The sequence below is a fragment of the Panthera onca genome, chromosome E2 (genome assembly GCF_046562875.1).
Source record: "Panthera onca isolate mPanOnc1 chromosome E2, mPanOnc1 haplotype 2, whole genome shotgun sequence".
In the NCBI taxonomy this organism is placed as follows: domain Eukaryota; kingdom Metazoa; phylum Chordata; class Mammalia; order Carnivora; family Felidae; genus Panthera; species Panthera onca.
Genome location: NC_138353.1, coordinates 40,676,925 through 40,688,887, shown reverse-complemented (window position 1 = coordinate 40,688,887; position 11,963 = coordinate 40,676,925).

Here is an 11,963-nt window from a genome sequence, read left to right as displayed (position 1 = left end):
GACTCCCAATTTTTCATCTCTCAACCATTCAAAATGTTTACACAACGAAAAAAAAAATCTGGAGCTATGGTGTCCTTGAGAAAGTAATTTGGGAACCATTTTTCTCCACCTGAATGTTTTCTTTCTGTTCACCATTCATTCCACATATTATTTATTTGTTTGAAATACATATGGGACTCCTCTTAGGAGAAATTCTGATGAATGAAGTTGCCTTCATTGCCTTACAAGTAGTTGGGGGTTGTGGGCTTCTGTTTTGTCCAGATCTCTTCCACTTAACATTGAGATAACTCAAGTGTTAGGAAAATGCAATAAATGTTCTGATCAATCACCATTTGGGGGACTCGGACAAGGCTGAATTCTTGGACTTGCAAAGCTAAAGGTCAAAGTCAAAGTTAGTTTACCCTGAGAAGTCACCTGAAGATCTACAGTTAGCATTTCCCCGTGATACTACAACCTGACCTGCAATGGGTGTCTCCTCCCACTTGCATGGGAAAGGAAAGTAGACAAAGCAACAACAACAACAACCAAAACAAGCAAAACAATCCAGTAGTACAAGACAGAACACACAACATAACTCTGAATTTAATTTTGTGATACACAGGACAGCCTCTCTAGGAGCTTGAGAGAAAACCCCAAGAATCATAGAAGTGAATACGGACTTCGTAGCAGTGGTGGTAGCTCTTGAAAGAGAACCGGCTCGGGGCACCTGGGTGGCTCAGTCAGCTAAGCTCCGACTCTTGGTTTCGGATCAGGTCATGATCTCACGGTTTGTGAGTTCAAACCCCGCATCAGCCTCCACACTAATGGTGCGGAGCCTGCTTGGGATTCTCTCTCTCCCTCTCTGCGCCTCTTCTGCTCTCTCTCTCCATGTCTGTCTCTCTCAAAATAAATAAATAAACTTTTAAAAAAAAGAAAGATAACTAGAAGAAGCATGACACGTGTAAGAAAATAGGCACAAGAACTTTTTACATGCTCTCCATACATTTATTCCAATGAGGTTGGCGTTTTTGTCTGAATCAGCTCATCCACTTGGGTTCTCTAAGTCCCTTGTAGGAAGAAACTATCCAAATTGCCTAGAACCATTCGTCTTTGGATGCATGTTTAATTTTATTATTTTTGATGTACTGACAATATCTCAAAATCTTCTTATCTTTTATCTTTCAATACTATTCAAGTCTTTCTGCTTATCCTAGCTAAGTCCCTCTTGATTTACCTTTTTGAGAAAATGTATATAAGCCACACAGTCAGATTGATTTGTTCTCATGCAATTGTGGGGCAGCCCTTGTTATGAAGGGTGCAGTGGCCACAGAACCCAATGGATTCATCAGAAAAAGAACTGCAATCTATACACAATGGCTGGAGTGCTACTATCTGGCTAACGCTGCACAGATTGCTTCTTCCCCTAGAGCCTCGGTGCCCTACAACTGCAAAATGAAATTGATAACATCACCTGTTCAGGACTGCTGTGTAGATTAAGTGACACAATATATGCACAATGCAAAGGGTCTAGCAGAGGGAATATGCACCTGTTCCACAGTAGCCACTCTGCAAAGGGTGCCTATTATCCAACTATTAATAGTAATTACAGTACTAGTAGTAGTCTCAACATTAATAGAAATAAACTTTGGTCCAAGGCATATGGCACCCTAACTAGACCTCCTACAATTTCTATGAAAATCTGCACTGAAAAGAGATCACGGTCGTGCTGCAATATTCTCCCCTACCCACAGCACAAAGCCCCCGGTGAAATGTGAGAATATCTGTCATATGGACATAGAGTCTGAGTCCCTCTACCTGAAGTGAACCAAAGCTCTCTATTCCGAGGAGCACAACATCTAGTGGCAGAGACCTTTTCTAGCCAGAGACCTTTCTGGAGACTGAGAAGCATTTGCTCTCCCTCCCTGAAGCCTCCATCCGTTAGTCTGTTTTGTACCCCTTGGGGCCAAGCAGAATAAATCTAATCATTCTTCTTCATGACAGCCCTTTAGATATTTGAACAAAATGATCATGTACCCCCAGAGCATTCTCTTCTCCAAACCACACATCTTCAAATCATTTCTTGATGTGGCTCACATTCCAGGGCCTTCAATGTCCCGATTGTCATTGTGACATCCAGGACTTAACACTCTAACACTGTCTGTGGTAGACTACAGAGGGCAGGGAAGCACCTGTTATCTGTGCTGGGTGTTTATCAATGTGGTTAAATAAGTTTCCAATCTCTTTGTGTTGACACTTATCAAGTGTATGATGAATGAAAATATCCAGATCTATAATGTGTGACTATCTGCACAGGTAAATTGTATATGTGTTTTTGCACACACTTCTCTCTCATTCTTTCTCTCTCTCTTCCTTCCTTCCCCCCTTCCACTAGAAAAGTTTCAATATCATGATCATGTTATGAGAATTAGAAGGGTCTACATGAAAACTGCTTAGGACAGTGCCTGACCCATGTAAGCACTAAATGAACACTAAATATTATTCTTATTTTTTCCTCACATGTACCATGAAAGGTTCTATATATGATATGTATATATCTGTGGATATTCCCAAGTTGTGATTAAAATATGGCCCCTACCCTTAATGAGTAAAAGCCTTGGGAGGATTTTTTTTAATGACTATGCAAGGACTGTATCAGAATTGGGCACATAGTACGTAGAACATGAAGGAAGAATATTAAATTAGTACTGTTGGTAGGAGAGAGGAAGGGGCAAGGAGGATCAGGAAACTTTTCTGGAGTACAGGACACCTGAGCATAAAATTTACAGCTATACTGGAATTAGCTAAAGCATGCACGGGGAAGCTTGTTCCCATCAGGGGGAAGGAGGTATTCAAAGACAGTGATGCTATGGGCATTCGGAGACAGGCAGAGTTTGACAGGTGTTCGTGCATTTGGCTCCAGGATATAGATGCATTATATAATGTTAAATGTCCAGTTTATAGGAAGTGTTCATCCTATCAGACTGAATCCTTGTCAGTTCATATCTGAGAAATACCCACATGTACTGGAATGAGAAAACTACGTGTAGACACCCAAACTCCACAATGTCTAAGCTGCATCAACTTAGACATACAGCCTATCACCTAGCATTGTAGTTTCCCATAACAGGTGTAATGAGACTGAGCAAAAACATGGGGAAGGCACCTCCCTCCTACTGACTGATTAGGATGTTGCTGCCTTTACTGCTATGGGTGTTTTCCATTTAGGATATGATACTTGAAACAGATATTGGCCAAATAAAACACGTAAGTATCCTAGAAGCTGCACTGTTAACAAAAGGAAAGTAAAAGATGTTTCTCATGGAAAAGCAATTATTGGGTGTTGGCATGAGAATGAGGGGTAGGACTAGGAGGAAGGGGATAGAGAGAGAACTGACTGCTATTTTCAGCTGCTCTCCTGCGTTGAAACCATACCCCCATTTAAGTGATGGTTTGGCTAAATCTCTGTATGTCTTCTACCAGAATCTTCCATAAATACACAAACTTTTACCCAAAAAGATAGCTGTACTTCACTTTATACATCTGCCACATCCTAAACAGTTTTATCTGATGATTGATTATTTTGTAGCACATCTTCCAATGTTTGCTTCCGTGACTCATCTGACTTAAAGAAATTAGACTGTCTGGGTGCATTTTCCCTCTTCCGTTGATGTAAGCAAAGCTATAGGAGGAAAGCACTTTACACTGTAAATACACATGGTAAATTTTGCTTCTTTTGATAAACATTTCTTAGTCAATCAAGACTTGCTTGTACTAAAGACTAAATGATGAGTGTATGTCACAAAGCAGAGAACTATTAATGCAATTTGGGCCAGTTAATGGATTCTGCTTTTACTGTTTTTCCTTTATATTCTATACCAAAATCTCTTTTGAGGAGCTGGCATGACATGTGGGATTTTTTTTTTTTCTTCTTCTCTGTCATCTCTCTTCCCATGCATCCTTCTTCAAACATCTTCATTGGCAGTAAAGGTTAGCACACATTTATTGAACCTACCATATGTTTGTGTGCTTCAGATTCAGTGATGAAGTATCAATAATTATTGGTCTCTAGATATCTCTCGCAGAGAGACAGGAGCGAGACAGGCAAACACAGGGGATAATACAACCTGGCAAGATCAAATTATACATAAGATTGTCTGTGGCAGAGAAAGGTCAGGGGATCTTTTCTGAAATGTTTGACACCTTAGCACAGTTCTGAAAAATGTCAGATAATAAGGAATAGGAGGCAAAGGAGGGGGGGAGCAGAGGGAAAAACACATTCACTGAATATTTGCTATTTTCTAGGCACTGTGAATTGTCACTTTTCTCACTTAACAATAATTCTCTGAGGTTACCATTTTACAGATGTGGAAACTGATGCTCACAGAGGTAAAAAGATTGCTCACAGCCAGTAAAGGCCATAAACAGGATTCAGACTTGGGAAGTTCAATTTCCAAGCCCATTTGCCATGCCATGGAATTCTGCATCTTCCCCTGAGAAGAGCAGAGGAGAAAACAGGAGTGAGCAATGGTGTGGACACTTAAGGTCGGAAAGAGAGCAGCTGATCCTTGGGTTCCATGAATAGCAAAGAATTGTTGACAAAAGGTTCTGAATGGCAACATGAAGGCATCTGACTGACCTCCACACTGAGCTCTGGTAACCTCAATGCCTTTGTTTATCTTCTGGCCATTACCACTGCTCCATGTCGTATTTAACCTGTGTTTCAGAACAGGCCTCCAATGGACACAGTGTCAATATAAATGTATCCTTTGGACATAGTTTTGAAAAACTATGCCTAGAGTGACTGTAATCAGTAATCATGGGCTTTTAGAGGGAAATAGGAACGTAGACATCTTTTGGGCAAGCCTCCTTATTCTACACAAAAAGAAGTGGCTCAGAGATAGGCAAGTATTTGTCCAAAGTCAGAGTTCAGAACACAGGTCTTCTGCTCCCAGCGGAGTGATATATGTTTTTAGCTAATTAAATATCAGCTGACACTGCCTTCCTGACCCAGGAAGTGATTTGTGGACAAAGGAAAGGGGAGCAGCCTAGTGCCCAAAACGGGTTCGTGGAACTGCAGTCTGGGGACTCTTACTTCCCACACCCAATCTCATACTCACACACCTGGTCATCCTGCAGATTCTCTTAGGCAATAATAAGCATCTACATGTGTCCAATTGGCTGAGTCAGTCATATGAGAATGATCCTTGACATCTTCCTCTCTCTCACCTGCCATAACCAATTCTACACAAAGTCCTGCTTCTGTTTCCAAAACACACCTACGGCCTGCATCCCTCTTTGCTGCCATGGTGTATCCCAAGCCCGCAGCCCTCTCTCCTGGTTAACTGCAATGGATCACCATTCAGCCATTCTTGCTTTCATTGGCTCACAGCCAAAATAGTCTTTGTCAACAAATACAATCCGAGCACTTCTGCTTAAAAAAAAAAAAAAAAAAAAAAAGTCCACATTGCCCATTGCCCTTGGGGTACAATTTCCTTTTCCTACAAAGCCCCGGATTATTTTTCTCTGTGCACTTCCTCAAAATACATTAAGCATCAGGCTTATGAATCTTCTTTAGGTCCTCAAATGCCCCAAATCCCACCTTGCCTCAATGCTCTTACACAATCTACTCCTTCCATGGAACACTCTCTCCCTATACTTACCCTAACTCTTCTGCATACTTTAACTCAGCTGAAAAATAATACCTTTAACAAAAATTTCCCTCTCCTCCCCTTACTATCTCTCCCGTATAAATTAGTTCCTCAGTGAGAATCCCTTGCAGACTGTGAGCAATTACATCACATTTAATTATTCATTTATTAGCAAACTGTTTGATTCTGAGTAAGCTGTTCAATTCTCTGAGCTTTCTCGTTCTTGCCTATAAAATGGGCATTCTTTGTAGAATAGTTGTAAGGACCAGAATTAAAGCACTTAATAGGCATTCAATGAATAGCTACGAAAAGTGTTATTCTTAAATTTTACCCATAGCCCAAAACAATACTCTGTACAATAAAAATCAATCACGGCTTAAGACCCAGAAGTAAGGTGACTATCAATCAGAATAGAGAGATTCTTCTGGAATACTGTTTCCAAGAAGACTCTTAAGCCACCTGTGTATATGCCACCTGTGCATTCCATTTTGACCTACCTGTGCTTTATGGAAACACCACTATTAGCTTTTTGCCATGTAACAAGGCCATTGAAAAGGGAAAAGAAACGTTTACAACGGGGTAAAACACTGAAATACAGCTTATGATGCGGAAGTTCAACTGTCTTAAGCTGAGGACTCTAAAGAAAGATTTTTTTTTAAAAAGCTTTCTCCAGAGGGTTACAATGATTTCTGCCTTCTCCTTCTCAACACAGATAGTCAATGTTTCAATGTTCATAAAAATTGGAACACAGAGCTATCTTGAATCCTGTTGTCCAAATTGTAGACTATTTGCAAAGCAATCCAGTACCAATCTTGAATAGCATTTCCAATGGTTCTCCTGGAGCACAAACACATTTAAATGCGCCTATTCACAAGTTTAAAGAAGAATGTAAATGTATGCACATATGAACATTGAAATAGCCTTCTGTGAGGCAGTTTAATAAGCCAATCTCTTAGTCCATACAGCAAATAAACTAGTATTAGAAATCAGAAGCAGAACTGTCATTATGCATACCTGTAATTCATTTTAAGAAATTCGTATGTTCCAGAAAAGTTGTCTGCACCCCACCATTTTTTAAATTGGATTATATTTTTAACAACACTAAAGGAAGTAGCTGTTTTAACTAGCATTCGAATGATACCTTTGGTAAAGTGAAGAATCATTTCTGTAATATGAATAATTGGCATCATTAAATTCACTTTGTAAACAAGGGATACTTGTACCATGTTTAGATTCAAGCAGATGATCCATCTGCTCTTGGTTTGGGGATTCATTCATTCAGTTAGCATTTTGCATGCATTTGCTATTCATGTATTCATTCTACAAATATTTACTGAGTGCTTACCATATGCCTGGCACTGTATTAGATGCTGACGATACAGGAATGAACAAGAGAGGTGATATCCTTCGTCCTCCTGAAGCTTGTACCCTAGTGGGGCAAGGTGACAATAAAAAAGAGGTAAATAAAAACATACAGTACAATCTCAAGTGGATATACGTGTTACAAGTAAGAATTGAGCAGTCTAAGGGGATAGAAAGGGATGGGCTGCAGGGGGCTAGAGTGTTGGGTGGGTGCTTCGGTCATTGGAAGAGCCAGGGAAATCCTGGTTAAACAGGCAAAATGAAGGAGCAAGCCAGGAGAAAGACTCAGGGCAGGGTGCTTCAGGCAGAAGGGACAGCAAGTGCCAAGGTCCTGAATTGGGAGTATGTTTGTGCTTGAACAATAGCAAAAAGCAAAGTGTGGCTTGAGTAATCCAGGGAGAGACGGGAAGATCAGCAAGATACTTAGGAGCCAGCCCATGATGCACTTTCTAGACTATGAGGTATGCATGAGGCAACTGTTCTCAGCACCAGTAGGGGCAAGGAATAGAAGACTCCCAGAATCCACAGATTTCTGCCCACCATGGAAAGGGACAGTTCTACAAACAGATTAACATGTGTATATCTTTTCCCTTACATCCTCTTTATTCCTCTCTTACCTTTACTGCTTCTATTGCCCTTCCCTCCCTCTCTCCCTTCTTTCCTTTCACCCTTTCATGAATATTTATTTTTTACCTATTGTGCCTAAGGATCTGATGGATGCTCACTTTCCTGGGTCTAGAGAAAAGTTCTCCCTTTCCCCCACATACTCCCCATTCACATCAGAATTAGAATCTGTTGCATGAGCTTCTCCACTGGGATAACTTGTGAGTCAAACACATAGGTTGGAATCCTAACTCCAAGACATACCTGTTGTATTATATTGGGCAGTGCATACAATTTTCTTGTTATGTCAATTCTCTAATCTGTAAAATAGGGATAATAACACATACTTTGATGGGAGGTTTTGAAAATTTCTAGTTTTATATGTATGCTGGTGATTGTTATTATGACATTATTATAATACACATAATAATGTAATAATAATTAATTATTATAATAAATTATTATTATTACATTATTATTTTTTCCTTTACAACTTGAACCTTAAAGTTAAAGGAAGGACATGGTTACACGGTTTGGTATGAGGTTGAAACTGTCTTCTGGTTCCATCTCTTCTAATGTCCTAGAATATTATATTCCTGATTATAGGATATAACCCATGGAATATGACAACCCAGGACAACCCAGTATGGAGGCAGGATGAAAGTTGTTTGTGCCTATGGGAGATTGTATTCATGTCCCCAACTCTTCACCCTTCTCTGTATTTTTGCCAAGCACTTTTTGCCAAGCACCTCGGAAGTTTCTCTCAATAAAAAAGCAGACTATGTTTCTCCACCCCTTGTCTTTCCATCTGACCATGTGGTATGCTTTGGCCAACAAAATGAGGTAGAAGGGACAGTTTCCAGTACTAAGACTAAACCACAAGAGGCCATGCATATTTCTGTGTGACATCTTGTGTAGTTGCTCGCGCCATGAGAATATGCCCAATCTGGTCCCAAGAAGAGGATGGGAAATACAGGAAGCTGAGCTATTACCATAGCCTAGCCCAGTCTGGACCAGGCAACCCCAGCCAGCCCACAGATGAGAAAAAATAACTGTTATTTTAAGCCACTGGCATCCTTCATAATCTAGTATTATTATGGTGATATCTGACTGATATGCTGCATTAATTTAATCAAAATATTTATTAATAAACATTATCAATTAATCCAGCATATTTACTGGACATCTGTATTTAACACACGAAGTACTGTGTGATACCAGAAGGGTATCAACCTTGCCCTTGGGGAACTTATAGTCTAGGTGAGGGAGGAAAACAAAGAAATGCTTCTGGTCAGAGTAGAAAAAGGTGTTTCAGGGAAGGAGGTTGCCTAGAGTCAGGGTTTAGCAGGAGATGACTGGCTGACAACTCCTAGTGGTGGAAAGGGGAACTGCATCTATGAGACGCTCCTATTCTAAAGAAGAGTAGAACTTAAACTCCAGAATCTTCTCTGGAAGAAACCTCTGCAGAACCTACCTTGGGTGAGCTCTCATTTACAGCTAGTCTCTGAGAAAGGGAATGACTCACTCAGGGTGACTCAGTGAATTTGTGGCAAATCTAGGACATGAACCCAAGGGCACCTGCCCCCAAGTTTGGCACATCTAACTCTAAAATGACCTTAGATGGGTCTTACAGTGTCAGTAAACTTTGAATTGCCCTAATATTCTTGGCCAGAAGTTTTATTACACATATGATTTAAAATAAGATTAATCTCCACAATTATTATAATTCATAATTGTAACATGCTTCTTTCTTCCTCAGGCCATTTAAGGTATGATAGTAATCAGACCTTGTAATTAATAACAGTAATTAATACCTTTCATTTATTGAGCCTCTGCTCTAAGCACAATTTTTATGGCTTTAGGTAAGTGGGCACATTGAATCCCTGCAACAATCTAGGCACAGATAATAAGCCCCATTTTACAGAATTGGAAACTGAATCTCAAGGAGATAAAGTCTTTGCCCAAAGTCATACAGCTAGGTAAGTGGCAGAACCAGGAATCAGACACAAATCGAAAGTCTGTGGTTTTTCCACTTTTCTCTGCAGACCCAGCTGTGGGAACCTTTATTTGAAATGTTGGTTCACAAATGGCATTCCTGTTCCATCTTTCTCAATGTTTTCCCTCTGCCTAGAGAAGGCATGATAGGAGCCCACCGCAATGTGATAAAACAATCTCCCTGCTTGGATCTTGCCTCATGTTTTACACCTTATACCAAAGGATGCCTCTGGAGCACAAGCTTTGAGGAGACCTAGGGGAGCTTGGAGCTTCTAAGTGGAAACAAGGAACTGACTCAGCAGGGCCTGGCTATCTTCAGAGTCTGAGGAGAGGCCCATCAAAGGGATGAGAGCCCGGTACCTTTGATGAAGGAACCAACAGGAAATTATTAGCCTCATGCTGACAAGGACAAAGACAAGAAAAAGGCCATTTGGGCCTCATCTCTGTCTGGACTGGAAGAGGCAGGAAGCAGAAGGGGCTGTTTAATCCTGGCTCCAGAGCAACTTGAACCCTGGCTTCCTCCCTTGAAGAACAAGGTGAAGGAAAGGTGAGGCAAGTTAAGATAAACACCCAAACTTTTGGCTGCCTGGAGGAACTGAATCTTTTAATTTAAGCTGTCAGTAGGTTCTTTCTTCTTCTCTCTCTCTCTTTTCCTTTTTTAATCTAAACTGTAATCACACAATACTCCACCCAAATGCTTGATATGGATTTCTAAGACAGATCCTAACATAGTCATAAAAAATCCCCTCTGAAATGTGCACTTTGTACTGTGTCTATGTGTAGGTGTGTTTAAAATGTCACGAACTGGAATACCTAACTCTAGTTCCCAGGAATTAATCACTTAGAAGAGTGAAAGGGGGAAATTAACTTGCTTTAACACTTACAAGACTCTCCAAAGCAGGCGCCAAAATAGAACTTACTGAATAGACGTATGGTTATCTTTCCATAAGAACTAAAACTCTTAAAAAAACACACACACATTTTTCTATAAATTTGCCTTGCAAAAATTTCCCCCCTAAGGCTCAAATGCAAGTCACAGACTCTCACAGATTCCTCACAGGGAATAAAAGTGTAAAAAGAAGTTTTTTTGGGGGGGTGGGGCTGGCGGGTTTGGCCTTTTTTTAAAGTTACAATTCAATGAATTTTAGTTAAATGTGTAGATTTGTGCAACCATAACCATCATCTGATTTTAGAACATTTTCAACACCAAGCAAAGTTCCTTCATGCCCATCTGTAGTCAACTCCTATTCCTACCCTTAGCCAGGACAACCACTGATCTGCTTTCTGCCTGTATACATTTGCATAATATAAATAGAATGAAACAATATGAAGTTTTGTATCTGGTTTTTAGCATGTTTTCAAGGTTCATTCATAATGTAACATGCATCAGTATTTCTTTTCTTTTTAATGCTAAATACTATTCCATCTCATGGATATACCACATTGTATCCATCCAGCTATTAGGGATAATGCTGCTGTGAATTTTCAGACACACATCTTTGTGTGGATAGGTTTTCAGGTCTCTTGAGTAGAATCAAAGGCACAGAATTGCTGGGTTGTGCAAAGAGATACTGACTGCTGCTATACGCTAGGTTCTATGTGATTCAGGTATGCTCTGTCAGTGGAAACCTACTAAGCAATTCTTGACTTATTTTTAAAACCAGCTGATACTACCTATCATTAATGGGACGATCTAAAAACAAGTCCCCCAAAACAAACAACAACAAAACAAACCAAAAAAACAACAGTAAAAGAAACAAACACAACAGCTCTCATTTGATGCATTTTGAACAGAAACCAGAGGGCAAATTCCAACTAATATCAGATCACAAGTGTCCAGGCTCCATCCTTGGACTCGCCTCCAAAATGGAATTCATTGAAATGGGCAGAAAACATGAATAGACACTTCTCTAAAGAAGACATCCAGATGGCCAACAAGCACATAAAAAGATGCTCAATGTCGCTCCTCATCAGGGAAATACAAATCAAAACCACACTCAGCTATCACCTCACGCCAGTCAGAGCGGCTAAAATGAACAAAACAGGAGACTATAGATGCTGGCGAGGATGTGGAGAAACGGGAACCCTCTTGCACTGTTGGTGGGAATGCAAATTGGTGCAGCCGCTCTGGAAAGCAGTGTGGAGGTTCCTCAAAAAATTAAAAATAGATCTACCCTATGACCCAGCAGTAGCACTGCTAGGAATTTACCCAAGGGATATGGGAGTACTGATGCATAGGGGCACTTGGACCCCAATGTTTATAGCAGCACTCTCAACAATAGCTAAATTATGCAAAGAGCCTAAATGTCCATCAACTGACAAATGGATAAAGAAATTGTGGTTTATATACACAATGGAGTACTACATGGCAATGAG